The sequence below is a fragment of the Cryptomeria japonica genome, chromosome 2 (genome assembly GCF_030272615.1).
Source record: "Cryptomeria japonica chromosome 2, Sugi_1.0, whole genome shotgun sequence".
Lineage (NCBI taxonomy): Eukaryota > Viridiplantae > Streptophyta > Pinopsida > Cupressales > Cupressaceae > Cryptomeria > Cryptomeria japonica.
The window spans coordinates 396,684,780-396,703,787 of NC_081406.1; the positions used below are offsets into that span (position 1 = coordinate 396,684,780).

At 38.1% G+C, this 19,008-nt stretch overlaps 1 protein-coding gene across 2 annotated transcripts in view; it reads left to right on the forward strand.

Annotated features, from left to right (window-relative positions):
* The window catches only part of LOC131064460 (uncharacterized), a 29,172-nt gene that overhangs the window by 777 nt on the left and 9,387 nt on the right, over positions 1 to 19,008 (forward strand). The window lies entirely within an intron of this gene.

Here is a 19,008-nt window from a genome sequence, read left to right on the forward strand (position 1 = left end):
ATGCAAACAGATATACACAGTTTTTATTCAAAGATCTTTGCAAATTTAAGATATAATTCATCAAATAGATGACGGATAACTCGATGCCGTCCCGTTGGTTGAGCCTTGGTGGGAAATCAACTGGTCCGTCAAGTCAATGGTCTGTATACATTACATACATCTGCCTGCCCTGGCAAGACTCTGACTGATAATACCAGTAGGCATCAGCACGATGAATGCCATTTCCCCTTTCCGGTCACTTCAGTCGGTTTAGTCCCGAATCAATCACTTCAGTGAAATTGGAATCAATCAACTGACAGTGAAGCGTATGGCATCGCTTGTGGCTAATTCTAACGGAATTCAAGTTGGCTCATATGCCATATTATGAATAGCCTGTCAACTGGCTAACACATAATTATAGCACAATTTACATACACCTTTTTTCTGATATCTTTTGTCTAAAAACTCATATTAACCTCCAGTAGTTTTAAGTGTATGAAACCATATTTTCTTATACGAGTTTCTCTATGCTCTAGACGTTAAATATTTGAATGCTGTTCAACATACTATTCTAGACTGCGTGTTCCATCTTAATTTGACACTTCTTGTGGTTTTTCCTCTCTAATGTGAATGAAGTCTCTAGTTACTAACAATTGATATTCGGAGCGCACCGAACTTGTTATTAGAATTCTGTATGCAATATTTTGTAGATTGTGCCATTTTGTCATTGTGTTCTTTGGTTTTAGATGTTTGAGATTATCCACTTCGGAGCCATTAAAGATTTTTGGAAATCGATTCAAGTGATTATTGTCATGCCTTTTATATATCCCAACTCACTTTTCTACAAATCTTGGAGTTTCTGTATTACTCGACACCCATTATTGGAGGTGAATTTTGGAAGAATAATGAGTTGTATGAGGCATAGAAGCAACTATCTTTCTTCCCAATATCTTGGCAATCCAAAAGATAAAAGATATTTTCAATTTGTCGGTATATCATTGGAGAAAAAGAGAAAATATTGGGAACCCAATAAATGCAGGACAAAAAGTAATAATTGGGTTTTTTTACATTTAAAGCCATCCTAATAGCATAAAAGTGAGAGAGTGAAAGTAAATGAGGATCCATACCACAAATATTAATATATGGATTTTCCTCATTGATTTTGAGATTGCTGATTACAGTGCACACTGCACAGTACATTAGTACATAATTCATCTTCAAAGTTTGAACCCTTACAAAATCATTAGCTACAAATGTCAAGCTATGAAGTAATCCAAAGCAGGCAGAGCCAATGGGGCTAACTACTGTAAGTACAATCAACTATGGGATTGCAGTTCCTCGTGTTTTTGCAATGGGTTATTCATGATGAAGTGAGGCTAGCTAATCAAAACCTACAAAGCTATGAAGTAATACAAACTACAAACTACAAACTAACTACAAATGTCATGCTATGAAGCTAAGTTGTAGGGTTCGCCTATGCAGGCCCCTGGTACCGGTCTGGTTTGGGTGTGGATCCTGGTTCGGTCCACTTGTGGGTCCAGCCAGGGTTCACGCCCGCACAGACTAGTTCAGCTTGGGCAAACCCGAATGTCCGATGGTCCAAAAAAGTCATTTGTTTTTTGCAAAATTTAAGAGTTTTTTGAAGTCTGCCACGTGGAAAACAAAATTAAAACCCTAAAAGTGACATTTAAAACATAAATATAGTTCATTTCTCCTCATTTGTTTTGCAAACATCAGTTGTTTCATTGCAGCTTGAGCAAATAGGAGGAGTTGAAGGTTGATTTTTGAAGCTTGAACAAGTGTTGTAGCATCATTTCTACACATTTTCAAGCTTCCATTGGCTGAAAGAGGTAGCTTTTTGTACATTTAAAATTTTTTTTCAACCATTTTTGTTTCATAATTTATTTGTTTAGTTTACCTCTTTTTTTTTCTCATTATTTTGTTTTTGTTTTTGAATGTGTTCATATAATTTCTTGCCATAGGAACTAGAATGGCATTTACCTCTTCCTCCATAGGCACAAATGAACAATCAAAACAAAAATCAGATCCAAATTCTTCATTATGGAAGTATGTTGACATTACAAGACCGCTTTCGGGAGCTGGGGGATTTTGTTGGAAATGCAAAGGATGTGATGTAGAATGTAATAGTTCATATTATTGGGTGGTAGGTCATATATGTGGAATATCGGGAAGAGGCATCAAAAAATGCCCTGGAAAAATGGTGTGCCTACACCACAAGAGACTGTGTTGAAATATATTAGGGAGCATGAAGAAGTAGAAGAGAGAGAAGGCCGCATATTAAATCAAACCGCTCCAAAAAGACAAAGGGAATGCAGCCCCCATCTATTCCCAATATTGTAAGAGAAAACCACCCCTTCTTTTCCACAACCGAGTCTGAAAGTGAAGCATCCATTGTATGCAAAAGATCAAAGGGGCCTTTAGAAACTGCATTTAAAAATGAGAGTCGAGACATTGTTGGCCAAGATGTAGCAAGATGTATATATGCAAATGGGTTGGCTTTCAATGTTGTTCGCTCTCCATATTGGAAACAAATGTTGAAAAGTGTTAATGAAGCTCCAAGAGTGTACAAGGGCCCGAGTTATGAGAAGGTACGTGGAACCTTGTTGGAAAGAGAGGTGAAGAAGGTTGAAGATGCATTGAAGCCCATAAGGGATTCATGGGCTGAGACAAGTGTATTAATTGTTTCAAATGGGTGGAAAGACTCTAAAAATTGTCCCTTGATCAATGCCATAGTGGTGTCCCCTAAAGGGGCAATGTTTTTGAAAGTTGTGGATTGTGAGGGCTATGTAAAAGATGGGCAATTTATTGTAGATATTCTCATCTTTGCCATTGAGACAGTGTGACCCCGTAATGTTCAAGTCATAATGGACAATGCAAAAAATTGTGGAGCTGTTGTTTTGTTGGTTGAGAAATGCTATTATCACATCTTTTGGACACCTTGTGCGGTCCATTCACTCAATCTTATGCTACAAAAGATTGGGAATAAAATTGATTGGATCAAACAAATGTCTGCAGAGGCTGAGGACATCTAGATGTTCATCACAAACCACCACATGTCTCAAGGGATTTTTAGATCTTTTTCGAATTTGGAGCTATTGAAGGCAAGTGAAATAGTAATTTAATTTTTTTTTAAGATAAAAGGCGAGAAACTTATATAAATACATTAATATTATGAAAATAAATACAAAGTAACATATGCCTGATGGCTCTATACAGCCATGATTCTTCATTACATTCCCAATTTGATAAAAAATGCTATACTAGATTGACTGTGATCTAGAACTATAGAATCAAAATGGCTTAAGAATTGGAAGCCATACATTTACAACATCAATTTATAACCTATTACTATTCCCAATACAAATTGAGAAATCTAGACCATAACAAAAATATATCCCCGAGTCTGTGCTATACAAAGTTCCCAACCATATCAAAATTTGAAAGTAAAGTTAGCTTATTCTTCCATTGCTACTGGGTTTCCATCTTCAGCCCCATGCCTTTCCTCATACAAATTTTTGAATGCTCACGAACAGGGGAGTGAGTGGAGCTTGCGTTGTCTGGAATTGCATTTCCGCCAACATTTTGCCCAACTGCTATGTTCACGTTTGGAATGAGGGGTTGAACTTGAACTTGAGTATTTCTTCCCTCATCATGCGGATCATGTTCTAAAATAACTAGCAGGGCATTAACCTTTTGCTGAATTTGCACAATTAACTCATCACCAAGTACCCTGCCATTACATTGCAAGGCATGTTTCACATGTCTGAAGCTTTGCCTCTCCAGCGATTTCTTAATGCCATCATAAACAGCCATATATGCATGCCCATTTAATAAGAACTTTCTGGGGAACAATCCTCCAATATGGGCATGACCTTTCCAGAAATCATAATTCTGAATTGCTCTCAAGAATTTATTATCTCCCAACATCTGAGGCATAATGGTCTTTCGAGCTACTTTGTCAAGCAATGTAAATGACTGCAGCATGACTAAAGCATTTGAAAGAAAGACTGAAACTAATTGAGAGGGGAATAGAATTCTCCTAGACTGTGGAAATAAAGTATCCTCACCAATTATTCTCTTGATAATAGTAATTTAATTGTACATTTTTTGATTTTTTAATTTTCAATGTTCATAATTTGATTTGTAAGCTATAATGTGTATTCTACTTTAAAGTTTGTCTTTATTTTTTAATCATTTTGGCATTAATTTCTGTTATAGGTTGTTGAGACCCATTTTGCATCGAACACAATTGTCTTGAGACAACTTGTGAAAGTAAAAGTGGCATTTTGCAATATGGTGATCAGCCAAAATTGGGCTATATGGAAACAGAGCAGCACTAAGAGGGCAGCAAGAATAAGGGTCAGGATATTGGATGAGTCATGGTGGGATCTTGTGACATATCTCAGTTTTATTGAGCCTATTTTGAGCATGATTCACTATGGTGACATGGATAGGCCTTGCATTGGAGAGATTTATGATGGCATTTGACTCAATGCTTGAAAAAATGAAGTGCATTATAAATGAAAAAGAGCAAGACCCCGAGGAGAAATTCTTCAAACAAGTAGAAGCAATTGTTGTAGAAAGGTGGGATAAGATGACCACTCTTTTGCATCTTCTTGCCTATGTCTTGACACCAAAATACTATAGCAATCAATTTATTGATCAACTAGGAAGACTTGCACCATGGAGAGATTTAGAGTGTCTGATGGGTACAAGGCAACATTCCTTAGACTCTATGGTGAAGATGATGTGCAAGATGTGATTATAAATGAGTTCATAGAATTTGCAAACAGAAATGGTTGTGTTGACCCTCTTCGTCATAGATTCAAGGAGGATGCTCGTAGTTGGTGTTACTTTCATGGCACATGCTTCCAAAACTTACAACCCTTCGTAGTCAAAGTTTCATCACAAGTAATTTTAATTAAAAATTTATCACAAGTTTGTTTTATTTATAGTTTACTTTGTCTTCATAGGTTGGTAGTAACTTTTAATTTTATAAAATTATAACTTTAATTGTTTACGTTGTTTTCATAGGTTGCTAGTTCACGTGCATCAAAAAGAAATTGGATCACATACTCTTTCATCCACTCAGTAAAGCACAATAGATTGCAATAAAAAAGAGCTGAGAATTTAGTATATATGCATTCCAACCTACGCCTTCTTTCACACAAGCAACATGACTACAAGTAAGGGGAGACCAAGATGTAGGATATAGAGCCAGAGCATATTGATTTGGATGCTTCTACTTCTTAGCTTGTTGCATTTGATGACTTGAAAAACGAGCAAACTTATAATGCAAGTGCAAGTGCAAGTGGCATTGGCATTGGTTCATCTAATGTCAATGTCAATGATGAGGAGGATGAGAATGATGATGTTGATGATTTAGAGAATCCATTTGATGATTAAACTTTAAAAATTAAAATTATAGTTTTAATTGTTGAAACAATGATACTTGAACTCGATATTATTATTTTGTCATTTTGATATTGAACTTGATGTATATGATGCTATGATGGTATGATCATGATGCTATGATTACAAGTTTATGTTGGTTTTATTGTTTATATGATGCTATGTGACATTCCAATCTTAATTCATGCTTCTAGGCTGCATATATATATAATTTTTACAGTTTTTTTTGACTAATGTAATGTCCCCTTCTCAATGGTGAGAAGTTCAGTTGGTCATTAGCCTATTTCTTGGACCCGTAGGCTAACTGGAAGCAGAATTCAGGGTTTCCAACTTTTGTGGAGGTTTGCAGGAGCTGTTTAATGATTGACGAATTGGAATTTTACAATTCAGACTGTTGATTCCTTTTGGGTTTTCAGAGAGCTTCTTAGGGGTGTGACATGCATTTAGTCCAGAGAAGTTTTTCGAACTTACTATTTTTATTAAGTTGGAGGCAACCATTAGGATTTCTGGGTTTTTCTAGGTTTTTTGAGTTCACCCACGGGGTTCGAAGAGCAATCTTTTTGGTAATGTTTTTAGGACTTACTATTTTTAGTAAGTACTATATCCGACAATACTATTTTTAGCAGTTCAGTCCAGAGCTCCAACTCAGTTCAGTTTTGGTGATTTCCAGTACTTCAGTTCTCGGCTCAATTTAACAATAATTGTTAAAGATTATAACTTCAGTAGATATCATGCTGCCGTATTAATGTAATTCTCGTGCTCTTCATATTGGGGTTGCCATCTTCAGCTGGAAATGTATCCGTTTTCTTCTTCTTGTTTCATATTCTTCATAACTGTCACTGACTTGTATTATTTGGAAATCGGTTCCTTTCTTAAAGTTCGCCAGCTCATTGTGTATGTCGGTGTGTAACTGACACTGTTCTTTATGATCTGTCTTTCGCCTTCTTCTTGAGGAGTTTATCGGGTTTTCAAAACATGTTATTTATTCATGTGCCATGGGTCATTCAGAAGATGATCAACATTCATTGAAAGGTCTTCTGCTGTAACTTTGTATCTGCTCTTATGTTTTGAGTTGATCATTTATGTTCAGCGGTGAACATTTGGGTGTGCAGATTCATTCTATTGCATCTTCTTCTACATTATTTTGTAAGCAGATTTTTGATAGTCAACTTCTATTTTAGTATTATCAATCATTGTTAAAATGATTGCCTTCTAAGTGTGAGAGATATGTACTTATTTTGGGACTTCAATAAAATCTATTTTTTCAGTGTGGCTGGGGTTTTCACCCTCAGGTGGAGGGTTTTCCCAGGATAATTTGTTGTGTTCTTGTTCTCTTAAGCTTTCTCAGGATCTATTATCTGTGTTTTTAGCATTCTGGTTCTATTTTTAACATGGTATCAGAGCGGGTATAAAAATAAGATCCAGAGTCAGATTGCTTAATTTTGAAATTCTCTTTATTTGGAGCCTTACTCGGTTGATTTCAAGGTTTTCATCATGGTGAATGGACTCAAAGTTGAAGACAGATTGGATGGCACAGCCAATTTTACTTCATGGAAATTTAGGATTCTTATTGTGCTAGAAGAGAATGATCTTCTTAACTATGTGAAGTCTGTTGTAGATGAACCTTCAGATGATACCGAGAAAGCTCAATGGAGGAAGAATAATCTCATGGCTAAAAAGATTCTAATTGATTTTGTTAAGGATCATCTAGTACCTGTTATATCCAAGTTGAATTCAGCCAAAGAGATGTTTGAGTGTCTTCAAAGCTTGTATGAATTCAATAGTACTAGTAGAGCTCTAGCATTGAGACATCAACTCCTTCATATTAAAATGAGTAGAGGTGAATTTGTTGTTTCTTTCTTTATGAAGATTACTGAATTAAAGGATCAACTTAATGCTATTGGTGATTCTATTGAGGATAAAGATCTGGTTATGCTGGCCATGAATGGTCTTCCTCACTCTTGCGAATCTTTCATTCAAGGTATTAGTGGAAGAAATGAATTACCCAAGTTTGATCGATTGAGGGCTGATTGCATTCAAGAGGAATGCAGATTGGAGGCAAGAAGAATTGGACGCAAATCTCATCATGAAGAAGATCATGTTCTTGCTGCCCATACATCTAGAAGAAAAGGAAGGAGAGGAAACTTCAAAAGGAATGGAGATAGAAATTATGATTCAGCTCTTGAATCTAAGAAAAGAAAAGATCTCTCTAGGGTACAATGCTTCAGATGTGACAAATTTGGTCATTTTGCTAGAGAATGTCCTAGACCCAAGCCTCAAGCTGCTGCAACAAATGTTGAAAATGTTTCTCCTCATGGAGAGTCTAGTGAAAATTCAGAAGGGTTCTTATTTATTTCTGCTCTCTCCAGTAACATTCTTACTGATAGTGATACATGGCTTATTGATAGTGGTCCTTTCATATCACTGGTTATTGCGAACACCTCTCCAACTTGAAGGAAAAAGATTCGCATCTTCAAGTTATCATTGGTGATGATGCTTGTTATTCTGTGAAGGGTGCTGGTTCTACTTCTTTTCAGTTGGATTCTGGTATTCCTCTTCTTCTGAGTGATATTCTATTTGTTCTTGGTATTAAGAGGAATCTGATTTCTATTTCAGCATTAGAAGACAAGGGTTATCATGTTGCTTTTGTTGATAGAAAATTTCTTGCATGGAAAAACAACACCAACATTCAGTCTGCACGTGAGATTGGTGTTTGCCATGATAGTCTTTACAAGCTTTCAACTCGTCCTATCCAAGCATTAGCTCACAATTCTACAAGCTCAAGTGAGTTGTGGCGTAAAAGATTTGGTCACCTAAATTTCAGAACTTTGTCTTCAATGGAGAAGGTAGTTGCTGGTCTTCCAAAGCTAAATCAAAACCATGAAGGTGTCTGCAAGGGATGTGCTCTAGGTAAGAATGTTAAGAGTACTTTTCGTTGTAGTGAAAATAGAGCAAAGGATATTCTAGATTTAATTCACTCTGATTTGTGTGGCCCTATGTCAGTTGCTTCCCTTAGTGGTTCTTGGTATTATGTTCCGTCATTGATGACTTTTCTCGTAAGTGTTGAATTTATTTTCTTGTCTAAAGAATTTGATGAAGTGCTGTCTAGATTTAAAGAATATAAAGCACTTGTTGAAAATTTATCTAACAAGAAGATAAAGATTCTAAGATCTGATAATGGGGGAGAATATGTTTATGGTTTATTTCATAACTTTTGTGTTGAAGCTGGGATTAAGAGGGAGTTCTGTGTCCCTTATAATTCTCAACAAAATGGTGTAGTTGAAAGAAAGAACGGGACAATTGTTGAAGCAGCGAAGGCTATGATCTATGATCAAAGTCTTCAAACTTTTTTATGGGCAGAGGCTTGCAGGACAACAATATACATTTAAAATCGTAGTCCTCATCAAATTCTAGACAACATGACTCCAAAAGAAGCTTTTTCAGGTATCAAACCAGACATTAGTCATCCCAGGATTTTTGGATGTCCTGTCTATATTCATGTTCCAAAAGAGAAAAGAACTAAGTTAGAACCTTCAGGGAAGAAAGGCATATTTGTTGGTTATAGTGAATCTTCAAAAGCATACAAAATCTACATTCCAGGTCAAAAGCAAATTGAAATCAGCAGGGATGTGTTGACGAAGATGTAGCTTGCAAGAAATCCAAAGAGTCTAACATGGAATCTGATAGAGAAGACTTTGAGTCTCCTCAAGACATAGATATGGCTGATCTGGATTCACCTTCAGAGATTCAGAGGGAGAATACAAATTTAGAAGACTCTGCTGATCCTGTTGATCCAATTGATTCTGTAGATACTTCTGCAGGTCCCAGGAATATTCCAGCTAATAAGAAAAGACCTTTGTGGGCTCAAAACACTATGGAAGAGGCTGAAAAATATGCAGCCCCTCATGGCACCTGTAGAGAGAGTAAAAGGCCTCATAAGTTTGCAGGATATGTAGCTTTGGTGAGTCACTTTATAGCATCCGAGCCTTCTAATTTTGAAGAAGCCTCAAATCAGCAAGTGTGGAAGGATGCCATGATGGAGGAGTATCAATCCATTATAAAAAATGACGTGTGGGATATTGTTCCTAGGCCCAAAGGTAAATCTGTTGTTTCTTCAAAGTGGTTGTTTAAAATTAAATATGCAGCTGATGGGAGTGTAGAAAAATATAAGGCTAGATTTGTAGCTAGAGGTTTTTCACAAAAGGAAGGCATAGACTATGAAGAGAATTTTGCACCTGCAGCATGTTATACTTCTATTAGAACTATTATTGCTATTGCAGTTGTTAAAGGGTGGAAATTGCATCAGATGGATGTAAAGACAACATTCTTGAATGGCGTAATTGAAGAAGTAGTTTTTATTGAGCAACCAGATGGATTTGTGATTCATGAGAAAGAATCTCATGTATGCAGATTGAAAAAGGCCTTGTATGGCCTTAAGCAAGCTCCATGTGCTTGGTATGAAAGAATTGATCGATATTTGTTGAGCTTGGGTTTTCTAAAAAATGATGCAGATTCAAATATCTATTTCAAGGTAATTGATGATAAAGCCTTAATTTTAGTTCTATATGTTGATGATTTATTTCTTATTGGAGAGGATGATCTCATTGCTAGATGTAAGAAAGAGTTAACTTCTGAATTCGAGATGAAAGATCTTGGTTTGATGCATTATTTTCTTGCTTTAGAAGTATGGCAAAGACCAAATGAAGTCATTTTGAGTCAAGGGAAATATGCCATTGACATTTTGAAAAGATTTGGTATGTTAGATTGCAAGTCTATGGCAACTCCCGTGGAAGCAAATCTGAAAAAGTTACATGAAGTTGCAGCTAGTTCAGATTTAGTTGATCTTACTATGTATAGGCAATTGATTGGATCTTTGATGTATTTAGTCAATACAAGGCCTGATATATGTTATGCTATTAACACTCTCAGTCAGTTTATGAGTGAGCCTAGACAGTTTCATTTTGTTGCAGCTAAACATATATTGAGATATGTACGTGGTACAGTGGGATATGGTTTGTAATATACTTCTTGTGAAGGTCTAAAATTGCAAGGTTTTTCTAATTCAGACTGGGGAGGATGTGCATCTGATAGGAAGAGCACTTCCGGTTGTTGTTTTACCTTAGGTTTAGCTATGATTTCCTGGTGCAGCAGGAAGCAATCATGTGTGGCTCAAAATATAGTTGAAGCTGAATATGTTGTAGCTGCTACAGCAGCAAGAGAGGCAATGTGGCTTCATAAATTACTTGCAGGATTGTTTGGACAGCATTTGGAACCTACAGTAATTCATTGTGATAACCAAAGTTGTGTGAAGCTTTCGGTAAATTCTGTTTTTCATGATAGAACCAAGCATGTGGAAATTAAATATTATCACTTGAGAGATATGGTTCAAAGGAAAGCAGGGGAGCTCATATATATTTGCACAGAAGAGCAAACAACATACATTCTTACCAAGCCACTTCCTAGAATGAAGTTTTTTTATTTTCGAGATAACCATGGTATTGTAGAGAATGATGCTCTTGCTGAGAGGGAATCTCAACTTCAATGAATTTCTATATGTTGTTAATGAGTTCTTCTCTGTGAGAGAGAAGTTTAAGGTGAAATCCCTTGTAATGCATTTTTTCTCCATGATGAAAAAATTTGAGGTGAAAGCCCTTGAGGCTCTTTCCACTTATGGGGGTAGCCATAGTGGATGTCATGTTGAGAGACCCCATGACAACATCACGTTGAGTGACTCCATGATGAGAGCTTGTGTTATTTCATCCATGGGAGTAGCCATGATGAACATCATGTTGAGTGAATCCATGATGCCTATCACGTTGAGAGAATCCGTGATTATTTTTGTTGTTTTCATATTTTGTTTGTCATGTTGAGAGACTCCATGACTTGTATATCTATAAATGATATCTCCTTTGTTAAGAAAGAGTGTTAAAGATTATAACTTCAGCAGATATCATGCTGCCGTATTAATGTAATTCTCTTGCTCTTCATATTCAGGTTGCCATCTTCAATTGGAAATGTATCCGTTTTCTTCTTCTTGTTTCGTATTCTTCATAACTGTCATAGACTTGTATTATCTGGAAATCAGTTCCTTTCTTAAAGTTCATCAGCTCATTGTGTATGTCGGTGTGTAACTGACACCGTTCTTTATGATTTGTCTTTCGCCTTCTTCTTGAGGAGTTTATCAGGTTTTTGAAACATGCTGTTTATTCATGTGCCGTGGGTCATTTAGAAGATGATCGACATTCTTTGAAAGGTCTTCTGCTGCGACTTTGTATCTGCTCTTATTTCCTGAGTTGATCATTTATGTTCAGCAGTGAACATTTGGGTGTGCAGATTCATTCTATTGCATCTTCTTCTACATTATTTTGTAAGCAGATTTCTTATAGTCAACTTCTTTTCGAGTATTATCAATCATTGTTAAAATGATTGCCTTCTAAGTGTGAGAGATATGTACTTATTTTGAGACTTCAATAAAATCTATTTTTTGGTGTGGCTGGGTTTTTCACCCTCAGGTGGAGGGTTTTCCCAGGATAATTTGTTATGTTCTTGTTCTCTTAAGCTTTCTCAGGATCTATTATTTGTGTTTTTAGCATTCTGGTTCTATTTTTAACAATAATCAGTATTTGAGAAGAAGGTATTTTTAATATATTATTACCTTAGGCATGAGGTTTTAATATTTGATAATTTTATGTATCTTAGGAAGGGAGAAAATATTAATTTTTATCCTAAGTCTGCTTGGGCGAATTATTTCACTTTCTTTATGGACGCCAAAGTGCAAATTCATTAATATTGTTTTATAAACTTATGTTATTCCAAAAGTTCGACTTAAGGGGGTCATGTTTTTGATAACATATGCTAAGGGAACAATATGAAATGCAACGCCTAGGGAGGTGAAATGAAATGTTGATGGAATTTGGGTGCCATTTGAGTGGAATTTGAATTTGAATTTAGTTGGCAAAAAGTTATAAATAGAGGCCTTGGGCTCTCATTTGGATCATCCATTTGCTATGATAACGAAGTGCTGTTGAAACACTATTAGACTCTTGCTTCGAGGAATGCATACCTCCTAGTGCCTTCAGTTTCGTGCTTGAGAGATAGTGCCTAGCTGAACTTTATTAGAATATTAAAATACTGTTATTTTTAGTATTAATGCTCAATAGTGTATATTCTATTATAGTTAGATCGTCTTCGATCTTCTCAGCAGTTTCTTATTAGAAACTTGCTATTCTTGTAAATATCCTTGTATTATTTATGAGCGTCTTGCTCATTTTGTTAATACATCAATTCTTTTGAAATCCATATGCTTCTGCATTTGTTTTATGGTATCAGAGCTATAGGAGAAATTTTTTCGAAATTTTTTTAATTCTAGTTTCCAATTAGTGGAAATTTTCGAAATTATTTCTGGTTTTTTCAAAAAAATCCATCTAGGATTTTTCGGTTGCCTAGCTCTTGTGAAATATCTCGGGTTTGTACAGTCGCGTTTTGTTTTTCGCGACCTGTGTTCGGCGGTGGTCGTGTTGGTGCGCGACCTGCAGAGCCGTCGCAACCTGTGTTCGGCGGTGTTCGTGCTGGTGCGCGATCTGCAGCGTCGTCGTGGTGCTCCGCCTGTCCGCGACCTTCGTGCGTCTGCAACCTTCGGCGTCGTGCGTCTGCAACCTCCGGCGTCGCGCGTCTGCAAACTTCGGTGTCGCCACCTCCAAGCGTCGTGACCTGCAACCCTTTGCAACGCGCGACCTGCAACCCGCGCCCTGCAACTCGCGACCTGCACCTTCGGCGACGCCATTTTTTCTGAAACAAATCATGGATTCCACAACCCTCTGCAATTTTCGATTTAGGTGTTAACCTTCCAGTTTTTTATCGAAAATCAATTTTTCTTGCAGATTCTTGGTGGTTTTTTCGAACACCAATCTGGGTAGTTGTCCGTTTTTTCTGGGTGTCTCGATTTTTGTGCCTCGATTTTCGAGCCCGCGGATCCAGATTCTGACAGCAGATTCCTTCTGGGTTTTTTCGCACGAATTTGTGGGTTGTCTTTGGTTTTTTTTGGGTCAGTCGGGAATTTTTTTTGGGAAACGTGCAAATGGCTTCTCTCACCAACCTGATGTTAGAAGGCAGTCAATGCTTTAATGGCCACAATTACAACATCTGGAAACAACGTATGTTGACCATTTTTGAATATAGGCGTCTTGACCAGCTTGTTTTGGGAAAAGAGCTCAGTCCTGGTACACCTGGTGCAGATCAAGATAAGTTTGATGAACGCAATCGGGAGGCAATTATGCTTGTCAAACTCTTAGTGACTGATGATCAGTTACCGCAGATTCCTTCCGGCAAGACAGCTTTCGACATCTAGAAGCATCTGAAGGAATTGCATGAGACATCTGACAAGAGCCGAGCATTCTTTCTAAAGAATCAGCTGTTCTCCATAATGATGGACGAACGTATGTCCTTACAGGAACACCTCACGAGGATTAAGGACATTCGAGATCAGCTCGAAGCTATTGGTCGGACTATGGAGGAAGAAGACATGGTAGTAATCACTCTGAAAAGTCTTCCGAAATCGTATGAACACTTCATTGAGACCCTCAATATTACTTCCACTAATGTTGATCTGAAGTTTTCAGAATTGTGCACCAAACTTCTACAGCAGGATCGCTGGAAACAACAGTTTGGTAGTGGTACTACATCAGCCTCCTCGGAAAATGCCTTCACAGCCCAATCCTTTCACAAGGATAAAGGCAAATTTCAGTCCTCTCAGTCTTCTCAGCAGAAAGGCTCTTCTTAGACACAGGATGGAGCTAAGAAGAAGAATGTGCAGTGCAATTACTGTCACAAGTACGGCCATATGAAGAAAGATTGCCGTCAGAGGCTCGCTTCTGAACAAAAGAAGCAGGGAGGGTCACACCAAAAGGCGCATGTTGTTGAACATTCCGAGCAGAAAGAGTCTGCCTTTTATGCCTTTATGGCTAAGAGGTCTTCAGATCATGCCAGGTCTTCTGCTTGGTACATCGACTCTGGTGCATCACGTCACTTTTCTCATCGGCGTGACTGGTTTACAGACTTCTCACCTTTTAGTGATTCCGTTGTATTTGGCGGAGGTGAGGAGTATACAGTTGTTGGCAGAGGCACTGTTCAGATACAGTCTGGTGGCAGGACTCTCCTTTTTTTGAATGTGTACTATGTTCCTGGAATGGAACTTAATCTGTTCTCTGTCAGCCAGATTATGAGGAATTCTCCTCAGCTAGATGTGGTGTTCAGTGCTCACAAGTGTTCCATCATTGATCGGGAGACTCGTCTTACTGTTGCTGTTGGTCTAGAGGATCATGGCCTATATAGGCTTCTTGACACTGGTGATTCTCCTGAAGTGGCTCTGGCAGCTCGTATTTCTCCTCTCAGCACTTTGTGGCATCAGAGATATGGACATCTCAACATTCAGTATCTCTCTCAGCTATCTCGGGAGGGACTTGTTTCAGGGTTACCTGATATTCAGACTCAGCATCTTGGAGTATGTGGCGCCTGTCAAGCTGGCAAACAGCATCGGACTTCATTCACACATGGAAAGTCTTGGCACGCATCTAAGGTACTTCAATTACTTCATGTTGATATTTGTGGTCCTATGAATACATCTTCTGTTACTGGTTGCAAATATTTTTTGCTTATTGTAGATGATTTTAGTAGAAAGATGTGGGTGTACTTTCTTAAACATAAATCAGATGTATTTAGTATCTTTCAGAAGTTTAAGTCCTTTGTTGAAAAAGAGTCTGGACATAGTATCATTACTCTTAGGACAGATAACGGGGGGGAATTTTGTTCTTTTGCATTCTCCAACTTCTGTGATACCCATGGCATCAAACGCCAGTTGACTACACCCTACACTCCTCAGCAAAACAGTGTTGTCGAGCGTCGCAATCGTACGGTTGTTGAGATGGCTCGCTCTATGTTACAACACAGGAGTGTTCCGAATAAGTATTGGGCTGAAGCAGTGTTTACTGCTGTCTACCTACTTAACCGTTCTCCTACTCAGGTTGTTAAGGGGAAGACTCCAGAAGAGGTTTGGTCTGGTCGGAAGCCTAAGATCAGCCACCTGAAGGTTTTTGGCTCTGTTGCCTATGTTTGGATTCCAGATGCTAAGCGCTCCAAGTTGGATTCCAAAAGTTAGAAACTCATGATGACAGGATATAGTGATCACCATAAGGCCTACAGACTGATAGATATCGACACTGAACGCCTTATCTTCAGTTGTGATGTTGTATTTGATGAAGACAACGGATTCTTTCAGTCCCCTTCTTCTGAGCAGAGTTCTGAGGATCAGCCTCACAGTGTTCTTATTCCATTAGGTTCGCCTGATGGGAGGGATGATGCAGAATCTATTTTCGATGATGCACTACCTGAGTTCCCTCCGGAGAATAATCCTCCTCCTGCTGCTCCTGTTCCTGATCCTGAGCCTCTTCCAGCTCCTCTAGATGTTAGCACATCTACTCTCCAGCCTAAATGGTGGGCCAAGACCATTGGTGATCTCAGGGATACTGAGCTCATTGAGGGTAGAACCTCCCGTAATAAGAGCAAACAGCAGCATACAGTCAATTTTGCTCTCATGGCTAACATACACAGTGTTTTTGAGCCTCAGACATACTCAGAGGCTAAAGGTATACTTGAATGGGAATAGGCTATGGCAGCCGAGTTCCAGAGTCTTTAGAAGAATCACACTTGGGCCCTTTTTGATCTTCCTTCAGGAAGAAGCCCATTAGCTGCAAATGGGTGTACAAAGTAAAATACAAAGCTGATGGAACCCTAGACAAGTATAAGGCTCGTCTTGTTGCTTGTGGGTTCTCACAGAAAGAAGGCATTGACTATGAGGAGACCTTTGCTCCTACAGCCAAAATGAGCACCATACGGCTCGTTCTTGCCTTGGCAGCCCAGTTCAGTTGGAAAGTCCATCAGATGGACGTCAAGAGTGCTTTTTTGAATGGTGACTTACAGGAAGAAGTCTACATGACGCAACCCCCAGGATTCAAGGTTGCTGGTTAAGAACAGAAGGTCTGTAGACTAGTCAAAGCACTCTATGGTCTGAAACAAGCTCCTCGGGCTTGGTACATGAAAATTGATAAGTACCTGACAGATCATGATTTTCAGCGGAGTCCATCTGATGCAAACCTGTATATCAAGCATACTAGTAATGATATTCTGTTTGTGGTTGTCTATGTGGATGACTTAATCATTACTGGCAGTTCAGCACATTTGATCACTGGGATCAAACAGGATTTGTGCCGCACCTTTGATATGACAGATTTGGGACTTCTACATTATTGCTTAGGAGTTGAAGTCTGGCAGACTGAGAACAGTATCTTTCTCTCTCAGTCCAAGTATGCCAGAAGTCTTGTGGACAGGTTCAGAATGCAGGATTGCAAACCTGCCTCTACTCCTATGGAACCCGGGCTCAAACTTTCAGCTCAGTCATCTTCACCAGTTGTGGATGAATCTTTGTTCAGGCAACTAGTGGGCAGCCTCATCTATCTTACTGCCACTAGACCTGACATTAGTTTTGTAGTGAGCTACATTTCACGCTTCATGACAGCTCCCAAGGCTGATCATTGGATAGCAGCGAAGCGTGTGCTGCGTTATGTGAGTGGCACTCCTGATTATGGACTTCTGTACACTCGGAGTTCTGATCCTATACTCAGTGGCTACACAAATTCTGACTGGGCAGGTTCGGTTGATGACCGTAAGTCTACAGCAGGGTATGTGTTTAGTTTTGGATCTGGTGCTGTCACATGGACTAGTAAGAAGCAGCAGGCTGTGGCTCTCTCCTCGACAGAAGCAAAGTATCGGGGAGCAGTTAAGGCATCTTGTGAGGCGGTTTGGCTTTGACGAATGCTTGCGGATATGCATGTCTCCCAGGCAGGTCCTACTCCCTTGTTCTGTGATAATCAGGGAGTGCTCAAACTCGCCAAGAATCCAGTCTTCCATGAAAGAACCAAGCATGTGGAAACTCATTGTCACTATATTCGACAGCTGGTTGAAGACAGATCCATCCAGTTGCTGTATGTTCCTACCTCGGAGCAGCCAGCAGACATCTTCACCAAGCCCCTTGGGTCCCTTGGTCCTGATAAATTTGTAAAATTTAGGGGGTCTATAGGTGTAGTTAATAGATTGAGCATTAAGGGAGGGTATTAGAATATTAAAATACTGTTATTTTTAGTATTAATGCTCAATAGTGTATATTCTATTATAGTTAGATCGTCTTCGATCTTCTCAGCAGTTTCTTATTAGAAACTTGCTATTCTTGTAAATATCCTTGTATTATTTATGAGTGTCTTGCTCATTCTGTTAATACATCAATTCTTTTGAAATCCATATGCTTCTGCATTTGTTTTAAACTTGTGACTATTTCTCATCCAGAGGAGCAAATTGAGCTCAACGAAGATGAAGATTTTGGTGGTTTTCTGATTTTTGGAGTGCTGTTAGTATTTCCAGGTTGCTGTTTGCTAGTGTAGCTGAAGTTGTATGTTGCTCATAAATTTCTACGTAGTTCTCTGATGGTTCTGGGTATTTGCTTGTCCTTTCCCTCTGCCTTGGGCGATGCTTCATGTAAGTTTTCAATGATTATTTTGGAGTAATGAATTTTATCTTGCAAGTCGAACTTTCTGCTGTGTACACCCTATGCTGGGAGGTGTTTGGGGTTGCGTGTTATGCGGTTGAGCATTGTTAGTGCTATTTCTCAGTTCTCCCTTAGTCACTTTATGCCTTGGGTCCTTTTGGTCGTGTTTTGGAGTTGTTTGGTTGTGATTTGAGTGAGATAGAGGAGTTTTGTGGTGGTTTAGTGTTGCTGGTTTGCATTTCCAGCCTGCTGTTCATATAATCAGATTCTGGTTTTCGAGGTTGGAGTTGTTTTTTCAGGTGTGTAAGTTCTTTGGTGTGGTGAGAAAGGTCTTGGTAATTAGTTGCAGCTGTTGGTCTGGTTATTAGCACTTGAATATCCATTTTAATTCATCTTGTAATGCTGGTTAGTAGTACTAACCATAGTAGCAAAAACCGTTTGGGAAAAAAATAGGCAAATCAAAAGTATATGATTTTTTGAAAAAATCGGGAAAAATTTAGATTTAAAAAAAAATTAAAAAGCTGTAGAAAAAGAGAGAAAAACTATATTTTTAAAAAACTTAAGGGCATTTCCATAGCATAGAGATATAAAGAGCAAATAAAATAGAGTTTAATCCATGAATTGTAGAAAATTAATTTTTGTTGTTTATATTCATATTGCTGATTACATAGGCAAATATTTAGTTAAGAGGGCACTCACCAAATAGTTGTCTAAGTCTGAGATCAAATATTAGCTAAGTCTATGAAGTAATTGAGATCAAAAGTAAACAAACAAATAGTAAAAGTGGAAGCCATTTTGAAGAGATCCAAGAATTTCATTGCGATTAATTTTTTGTGATTAAGGTAAGGAGTTTTGTAGGGTTAATTCAATATTTTAGAAAGCTTATCAAATCATATTCCACAATTGCAATGCTTTATATCATAGCAACAAAAATTGTTTGGGGAAAAAATTGGCAAACCAAAAGTATAAGAGTATTTGAATAAATGGGTAAAATTTTTGATTTT